This window comes from Mustela erminea, chromosome 20 (assembly GCF_009829155.1).
Source record: "Mustela erminea isolate mMusErm1 chromosome 20, mMusErm1.Pri, whole genome shotgun sequence".
In the NCBI taxonomy this organism is placed as follows: Eukaryota; Metazoa; Chordata; class Mammalia; order Carnivora; family Mustelidae; genus Mustela; species Mustela erminea.
In genome coordinates this window covers 35,937,757-35,947,448 of record NC_045633.1, presented here as the reverse complement: position 1 = coordinate 35,947,448, position 9,692 = coordinate 35,937,757, and positions in this window count along the sequence as shown.

Genomic DNA, 9,692 nt, shown 5'->3' with positions numbered 1-9,692 from the left:
AAGCCGGGATCACAGCGAAGCTCATTAATCATGATTATACGTGGTGGCCTTCAAAGGCATTAAGTGGAAGGTGATATTGGAGGTTGGGAGAATGAGGGTTTGTAACCCCGTGGCTGGGAGCAGAGCACCAAGGAAGGCCCCTCTGCCCCCTGCACCTGATAAGGTCCTGTAGCCCTGAGGGGGCAAGAGGGGACAAGGGGACACAAGGTTAGAAAGGACGCCGGAGAGCCCCACACTCCCCTCCTTTCTCAAGTCAGAACAACGTCAAGAATTTTTTTAAAAAGATTGTATTTATTTGTGAGAGAGGGTAGGGGGAGAGAGAGAGCACACGCAGGGGAAGCGGCAGGCAGGAGGAGAGGGAGAAGCAGGCTCCCCACTGAGCAAGGAGCCCAACAATGGGCTCGATCCCAGGACACTGGGATCATGACCTGAGCCGAAGGTAGCAGACGCTCAACGGACGGAGACACCCAGTCGCCCTCCGCTTCAGGAATTTTGGAAGCTCTATTGAAGTCTCCAGGTTAAGGAGGAAGCTCCTTTGTTGACCACTTCTGGTGGCTGGCACTGCCTTCTACCTAAAAGTCTAGTCTCCCCAAGGAGACCTCAGGGGCCAGGCACGGTGGGTCTGGGGCAGAAGCAGAGAAGGAAAGAGAACCTTCCAGATTCCTGCAACATTGTCTACGGTGAGAGGACACACGTGGATAGAAGGAGAATGGGTTTGGGTGACAGCCTGGGGAGAAGAACAGCCGTCGAGAGGCAGCCCCACCTGTGCCACTGTGGCGTGTTAACGCACTTCCTGCTTCTTGGCGTGTTTGGGAGGCCAAGATCAAACATGGGTGAGGGTCTGCCTTACATCGTCCGGGTCAGACGTGACAAAATAGTGGGGCTCCTTACACTGTTTGCAAAAACGGGTCTCGTAGACATTAGTGCTGCCCTTTGTATTTTAAGTGTGTATGACTATTAAGCTTCTGGTCATCTCTTGAGAGGCCCTGGAGTAAGAGAGAACTTGTTGGCTAAACCATAAGGATCCTCGCAACCTGTGTCTTGCATGGCCTAAGCGGGGTCTCCCAGCGCAAGAGAAGAGGCTGGATTAGCCATCGGTTTCCAGAGGGCCACGATCCCACCTAGAGTGCACCACACGAGCTCCATGGGTGGCCTTCCCCGACTTATTCTTAGAGCAGGCATTGTTCCTCGTTCTAATTTCCCCTGGGGCCCATTCGACTGGTAGGGCCTTAAGGAGGGTCAGAGAAAGGAAGAGAGAGAAACCTTCTCAGATCCAGATGAAGATGGGTCAGCAGTCCCCAGGGCCCGGATGGAGCAGGGCAGTTTTCTTTGGAAAGTAACAGAGGGAGGTTCAGGATGAGTTCGTTCAAGGGACGTGCTTCGGACCCTAAGACTGGCAAATACTATGGACAAAAGCAAGAAGAGAGTATATGGCGGGGAACAGGAAAGAAAGCCCAAACCAGGTGCAGGGTATGAACAGAAGGAAGCAAATCCAAGGCCCGAGGATGAATGTTCTGGATTCAGTGGATGAATCCAATGATTCAATGGGTCATGTCATCCCCGTACGAATATTCCTCCTTCTTGGGGTCACAGCCTTCCTCCTCCAGGCAGAGAGTTAACAGAGGATCCTGAAGACAATAGAGAAGCAGAAGGGGAATTCTGGAAGTAAATACTACAGTTACCGCTCGTTTCAAAGAAACAGCCGGGAAACCAGAAGGGCCAAAGAGATCAGGGAGAACCAAGAATGCTGTCTCCCAGCTCTGCCCTCCCAGCGTCACCAGGCAGCCAGGACTCAGGCCGCACAAGAGTCACAGAAGTAGCAGAGATCGATCTGGGAAGGGACGCAGGCGAGGGCTCTTTCCGTGTCATCGCCCAAGCCCCCTTCATGTCCCCTCCTCGAGCCCCCACCAGGCTCCCAGCACTCTGCAAAGATCAAGGGACAGAAACGAGGAGAAGGCCATCCCCGCCGAGGCCGTGGGGAGGTTTGACTGACATCGCGTTTGCCGCATTAAAGGAGAAGGGTTTTAATGGCATGAAAATGTCTTTAATCACAGGAGCTAAACCGTGCGCAGTGCAGGTTCAAGGTGATAGAGATGCTCTCGTTCAGACAACGGCATTTTCATCTCACTTAGATTAATTCGTATTTTAATTGCTCCTCTCCCTGATTGAAGTGCAGAAGGGAGCGCTGTGATGCCTTTGATCTCGGGTTCTCCGCGCAAGGCCAAGGTCAGGCAGGGGCGCTGGAGCAGAGGGGGAAGATGAAGTCGGAGGAGGCCCCCGGAGGCAGGCGCCACCCGTGAGCCGCGGCGGTCTCCAGGGGGAGGATGGGTTGGTGGCCTGTGGAGATGGGATGGGGGTGTGCGTGGCCCCCCCTGGGCTAGAGCTAGGGGCAGCGCCGCCAGAAGAAATCAGGTGACGTCTCCACGCGAACCAACCATCGTCCTGCATGGACCCTGTGGTTTGCATTGGTAAGAATGTAGCTCATGCTGTAGTCACCTGGCAAGGTCCCCAGGTCTTCCCGCCCTGATGCAGGGAAAATGCAAAACGCCCCTCCTGCAATTTCCCTGGGATCCTGAGGGCGTCCCCCTACTTCTGATTTCAGGTCCCTGCTCACCTCTCTGCAGTGGCTCTTCCCTTCTCTCTGCCCTAAGTAGCCAACGGGGGAACGCGTGCCCTGTTTCCCCAGGGGTAAATCCGGGGTATTTGTGTGAACAGGGGAGTCACAGCCAACCCTGTCAAAGGGGGCATTAGAAACACGCTCCTTAGAAGTTCCTGGGCCCTTCCCACCAGCAAGGGATCCCTCGCAGGCTAGCCGCTCCCCGGGTTCAACAGCCACGTGCCCGTCCGGGCGACTGTTTCTTGTCTTCTCTTCTTTACCGGTGTTAGCCTCTCGGGGCGGCCGGAGCAAAGCCCTACAAACTGGGGGGCTTCGACAACAGAAATGTCTTGTCTCTGGAAGTCCAAGATCGAGCTGTTGGCAGGGCCATGCCCGCTCTGAAACCTGCGGGACAGAATCCCCCCTTGCCTCTGTCCAGCTTCCAGGGGTGGCCATCAGGCTTTGGTGTCTCCTGGGCTTACAGCCGTCACTCCTGTCTCTGCCTCCGTCATCCCAGGGTTCTCTTTCTGGCTTCACAGGACCATCTTTCCTCGGGGTGTGTCTGTGTAGCCCCATTTCCCTTCTTGCTAGGACAGCAGTCACTGGATGAGGACCCATCCAAACCCAATATGGCTGTGCTTTCACCTGAGTACGTCTGCAAAGACCGTATTTCCAAATCAGGGCACATTCGTATGTCCTGGGGGTTCGTACCTGTACATAGCCTTTTGGGAGCCCAACATTCCCTCATTTCCGGAAACTTGAAATCCCTCTCTCCTCAATGGGCTGAGGAGTTCAGCTCTATAGGTCTGTGCTCCAAGCCTTCCCCATTGACATCCAAAAAGGCACGAAAGTATTTTCCCAAACAAAGTCACTTCCGTCCCTAGGATGGGAGTATTTTAAAATAAATGTCTCACCTACTTGTCCATAGTTGTATCTTCTTAAATGTGCACCTGCCATGGCTCAGACATTTTTCTTTTCTTCTTTAAACTCTTTTATTTGTGGTCACAATGCTGGAAATGGGACATTATTACTTTCTTTTCAGAGGTTAGAAACTGAGGCGACGGGACGCCTGACATTGTGCAGCTAGCTGGTAAGTGGAGCTCACTGCTGTTCAGTCCCAGAGCCAATCCCGGTAAGGCGCAGTGGATTCTAGCTTCCTCACCCTGCGGCCGACCTTGTCCTCTACCCCCCACCGCCATCCCCATCCCTGGGCATTGCAATGACCGCCTCTGTGCATTCCTATGTCTGTTCTACCAAATCATCGCATACTGGGTGGTTTAAGGCAACACACACTTATTGTCTCAGTGCCGGAAGCCGAATTCCGAAATCAGTGTCCCTGTGCCAAAATCAAGATGTCGGAAGGGCTCTGCTCCCAACGGAGGCTCCAGGGAAGGATCAGTCCCTTGCCTCACCCAGAGCTGCTAGCACTCCTTGGCTTGTGGTCACATCGTTCTAATCTCTGCCTCTGTGGTCCCTTGACCTTCCCCTCTCCGTGTACGCGTCCACTCTCTCTGCTTCCTTCTAACAAGGATACACATTTAGGACTCACCTAGATCGTTCAAGAACATTTCCCCATCTGAGGCTCTTTACCTTACTCATAACTGCAAAGATTATTTGCCATGTAAGGAAATACCCATGGGTTCTGGGGGTCCACACGTGGACCCAGCTTTGGGGACCATGATTTGAATGACCTTGCCCCCTTGGTCTTTATGGATCTCTCCTGACTGTCCTCCCTTGGGCTTGTGGCTTGTAGGCACTGGGTTCCTTGCCCTCCTGGCTCCTTCCAGGAGTGGGAGGTGGGTGAGGAAGAAGAAAGGAGAGGTTCTTATGTGGGGCCCGTACCACAAAGAGGCACCGGGGAGCTCTCTCTGTCTGGGTTTTATAAAATGGTTATAATAATGCTTGTTTGAAAACGGGTTGAAGACCGTGTCCTGAGGACGAATGTGCCGGCTGTTTTGCAAGGTAGATAGCCCCTTTGAGCCTCCAGGATCTCATAAAATGGAGGTCTTGCAGAGCCAAGATGGGAAATTATTGTCCTACTGGGGAAAAGCGTTCTTCGGGTGGGGAGGGGGCAGGAGGATGCCGTGGGCGGACCAATGAGGAGGCTCCAGAGCACGTCTGGCGCCACAGGACCGAGAGTGGCACCTGTCCACCCACCCCCTCACAGATGACAGTCATCATTGCCGATCGCTCGCAGGGGCCTGGGGTAAGAAATCCCCGAGCGCTCATCAGGCTTTTCCGCAAGAACACCTGATGCTGAAAAGCTTTCTGTCACTCGCTGTTTTACATCTGTTTACCCAACGCTGATTCATCTGCATCGGTCTCAAAGCGTAAGGCATTTTTGCTGTAGACATTTTGGGACAGGGGCACTGTAAGGCCCCAAGGTCACCGTCGGTTCTCTAAGACGAGGCTCTGGATGAGAGAATGCCCTTGGGGTTCTTGATCTGGGAGGGCGCGTGACTGCTTGTGTTCAGCGCGGCTGCGGGGCTGCTCTGCGGATGTGATCTTAGCCACATGAGGTAGGCTGGCTGCGCTTGGCTTCAGCTGAGAAAACCACAAATAAACAGTTGTGAAAGGCCTTCATGGCAGAGACTGGAGTGTCCCTGCTTGTCTGAGTCCTCGAGATCATTCACCAGGAATGGGGGAGCATGTGGTGTTTGAGCCACACGGTGATGCTTCTGAAAGTAGAGAGACATTACTCAATTAACTTGGAATCCTGGGCATGGGTCCGGACTGCGTCCTTTTACCGTCTGGAATGAACTTGCGCTTGCACAGACGGCTGGCCTTGGGTGACGCTGTGAAGTTGATTTGGGGACTTTATTTCCTGCCCTCATGCTCTGTTCTGCTCTGCCTCTTACTCCGCAATCATCCTTCCGGATGGCAACCATCTCCCACATCTTATTTTACAATCCAGGAAGCAAAGAGCCCGGAAAAGGGGGATCTGGATAGCAGGATAGCAGGAGATGGGGCTACAACTTGTCTCCTCTCTGTGGAAGAGAAAACAGGTGTTCTTGGTGGCCGTGACCAGCCAGGGTCCAGCACTGCTGGGGTCCTGCTGAGCCCAGCTCCGCTCAGAGACGCTGCTTCTCTCATCTGGCCTCCAGGCCTTGGCGCTCCGTGAGATGGCTGATGGACACCTGATGAATTCGCAGATGGGCTCATGACTTCACCCTTTGGGGGATGACACGTTTTTTTTTGTTTTTGTTTTTGTTTTTTAATTAATTTTTTATTTTTTATAAACATATATTTTTATCCCCAGGGGTACAGGTCTGTGAATCGCCAGGTTTACACACTTCACAGCACTCACCAAAGCACATACCCTCCCCAATGTCCATAACCCCACCCCCTTCTCCCAAACCCCCTCCCCCCAGCAACCCTCAGTTTGTTTTGTGAGATTAAGAGTCACTTATGGTTTGTCTCCCTCCCGATCCCATCTTGTTTCATTGATTCTTCTCCTACCCACTTAAGCCCCCATGTTGCATCACCACTTCCTCATATCAGGGAGATCATATGATAGTTGTCTTTCTCTGCTTGACTTATTTCGCTAAGCATGATACGCTCTAGTACCATCCATGTTGTCGCAAATGGCAAGATTTCATTTCTTTTGATGGCTGCATAGTATTCCATTGTGTATATATACCACATCTTCTTGATCCATTCATCTGTTGATGGACATCTAGGTTCTTTCCATAGTTTGGCTATTGTGGACATTGCTGCTATAAACATTCGGGTGCATGTGCCCCTTTGGATCACTACGTTTGTATCCTTAGGGTAAATACCCAATAGTGCAATTGCTGGGTCATAGGGCAGTTCTATTTTCAACATTTTGAGGAACCTCCATGCTGTTTTCCAGAGTGGCTGCACCAGCTTGCATTCCCACCAACAGTGTAGGAGGGTTCCCCTTTCTCCGCATCCTCGCCAGCATCTGTCATTTCCTGACTTGTTGATTTTAGTCATTCTGACTGGTGTGAGGTGATACCTCATTGTGGTTTTGGTTTGTATTTCCCTGATGCCGAGTGATATGGAGCACTTTTTCATGTGTCCGTTGGCCATCTGGATGTCTTCTTTGCAGAAATGTCTGTTCATGTCCTCTGCCCATTTCTTGATTGGATTATTTGTTCTTTGGGTGTTGAGTTTGCTAAGTTCTTTATAGATTCTGGACACTAGTCCTTTATCTGATATGTCGTTTGCAAATATCTTCTCCCATTCTGTCAGTTGTCTTTTGATTTTGTTAACTGTTTCCTTTGCTGTGCAAAAGCTTTTGATCTTGATGAAATCCCAATAGTTCATTTTTGCCCTTGCTTCCCTTGCCTTTTGCGTTGTTCCTAGGAAGATGTTGCTGCGGCAACTATTAGGTGACGGGGTGTGGGTCTATTCTTATTGATTTTGAGGGGCGTTCTCTGAACCTCCTGAATTTTGATGCTCGTTCCCTTTGCCATATTGGGGAAATTCTCCCCAATAATTCTCTCCAGTATACCTTCTGCTCCCCTCTCTCTTTCTTCTTCTTCTGGAATCCCAATTATTCTAATGTTGTTTCGTCTTATGGTGTCACTTATCTCTCGAATTCTCCCCTCGTGGTCCAGTAGCTGTTTGTCCCTCTTTTGCTCAGCTTCTTTATTCTCTGTCATTTGGTCTTCTATATCACTAATTCTTTCTTCTGCCTCATTTATCCTAGCAGTGAGAGCCTCCATTTTTGATTGCACCTCATTAATAGCTTTTTTGATTTCAACTTGGTTAGATTTTAGTTCTTTTATTTCTCCAGAAAGGGCTTTTATATCTCTCGAGAGGGTTTCTCTAATATCTTCCATGCCTTTTTCGAGCCCAGCTAGAACCTTGAGAATTGTCATTCTGAACTCTAGATCTGACATATTACCAATGTCTGTATTGATTAGGTCCCTAGCCTTCGGTACTGCCTCTTGTTCTTTTTTTTGTGTTGAATTTTTCCGTCTTGTCATTTTGTCCAGATAAGAGTATATGAAGGGGCAAGTAAAATACTAAAAGGGTGGCAACAACCCCAGGAAAAAATGCTTTAACCAAATTAGAAGAGATCCAAAATCGTGAGGGGGGAGAAAGGGGATAAAAAGAGGTTCAAAAAGGAAGAAAGAAAAAAAAAAAAAAAAAGAAAAGAAAAGAATTAAAAAAAAAAAGGAAAACACCTCAGAAAAATGTAAAAAAGAAAAAATATATATATTAGATAAACTAGTAAAAAATCGTTAAAAAAGAAAAAGGTAACAGTTAAAAAAAAAATTTTACCCGAAGGCGAGAAAAAAAAAAACAAAAAATGAAAAAGAAAAAAATTAAATTAACTGCAAGACTAAAAAAAAATCACAGGGAAAAAGCCATGAGTTCCGTGCTTGGCTTTCTCCTCCTCTGGAATTCTGCTGCTCTCCTTGGTATTGAAACCGCACTCCTTGGTAGGTGAACTTGGTCTCGGCTGGATTTCTTGTTGATCTTCTGGGGGAGGGGCCTGTTGTAGTGATTCTCAAGTGTCTTTGCCCCAGGCGGAATTACACCGCCCTTACCCGGGGCCGGGGTGAGTAATCCGCTCGGGTTTGCTTTCAGGAGCTTTTGTTCCCTGAGCGCTTTCCGTAGAGTTCCGGAGGACGGGAATACAAATGGCGGCCTCCTGGTCTCCGGCCCGGAGGAGCCGAGAGCCCAGGGCCGCACTCCTCAGTGCGCCCTCAGAGAACAGCGCCCAGTTACTCCCGTCTGCCTGACCTCCGGCCGCGCTCCGAGCTCACCGAGCCTGCGACCGGTTCAAGGTAACACCGAGCTGCGAGCTTACTGTCGGCTCTGTCTCTGTAGCCGGCTTTCCGTTCCAATACCTGTAAACTCTGCGACACTCAGACACCCCTGATCCTTCTGTGACCCTGCGGGACCTGAGGCCACGCTGGACCCACGTGGGCTTCGCCCCGGTTTAGCCTCTGGAGCAATGTCCCTCAGCGGAACAGACTTTTAAAAGTCCTGATTTTGTGCGCGGTTGCTCCGCCGCTTGCCGGGAGCCGGCCCCTCCCCCCGGGGTCTATCTTCCGGTCGCTTTGGATTCACCTCTCCGCCGGTCCTACCTTTCAGAAGGTGGTTGTTTTTCTGTTTCCAGAATTGCTGTTCTTCTTCTCTTCGATCTGCCGATGGATTTTCAGGTGTTTGCAATCTTTAGATAAGCTATCTAGCTGATCTCTGGCTAGCTGAAGTAGTCTCAGCTGCTACTTCTCTGCCATCTTGACTCCTCCTCCGATGACACGTTTTTTTTAAAGGGTTTCCAGAGAGTGTCTCCATGCAAAGGAACGGATCTCTGATGTTGGCATTTCACCTGCTGGTGGCAATTTGAGCGAGGAAAACGTCAGATATGGGACGATTTGGAGGACACGCGCGTGGGTGACTTCTATTATTCTTGTACAGAGAGAACCTAAGAGTCTATTCATGGTGGGAGAAAGGGAGAAAGAGAAGGGTATGGGAATCAGGCAAGAGGAAGGGGAGGGAGGAGAAACAAGACCGGAAGGAAGATAAAAGAGGGAAGAGGAGGAAAGAGCGGCAAGGGGAGAAGGTGGGACGGGGCAGGAGAGAAAGGGAGATGGACAGGGTGGGGAGGAGGCTCTTCAGTCAGAACAAGGATGCAGAAAAAGGAGCAGACGAAGCAGACACTTCCCGCACTGGGACGAGCTACCACGCACATCAGGTCTGTCTACCAAGAAGACTAGGGGGCTGTAAACCAACCGGAAACGTTTATTTGGGGTCTTAGGGATTGGCAATCGGAGAGACACAGAGTGGACCAAAATTGCAAGTATGCTCTGAACTCCAAGAGGGGAGTAGAGGCTTATAAAGGAAACCTCCACCAGGTTTCATAACTTGTCTTGAAAGAATTATGACTGGTTCTGGAAGGGTTAAACTAGTCACGGAAGACACAATTGGCTATCTGGCTGACGGATGTTACATGATCTCTATCTCCGTCCAAAGGAGGAGGATGTGTTCCAGGAGGTGGTGGACTTAGAGTTGAGTACTTATAATTGACAGAAGTCAAACGTCCATGGTGTTTCGAAAATTGAAACAGGAGATATGCCTTAGCCATGCGTCCTCAATGCCCCCTCTCCTTCTGAAT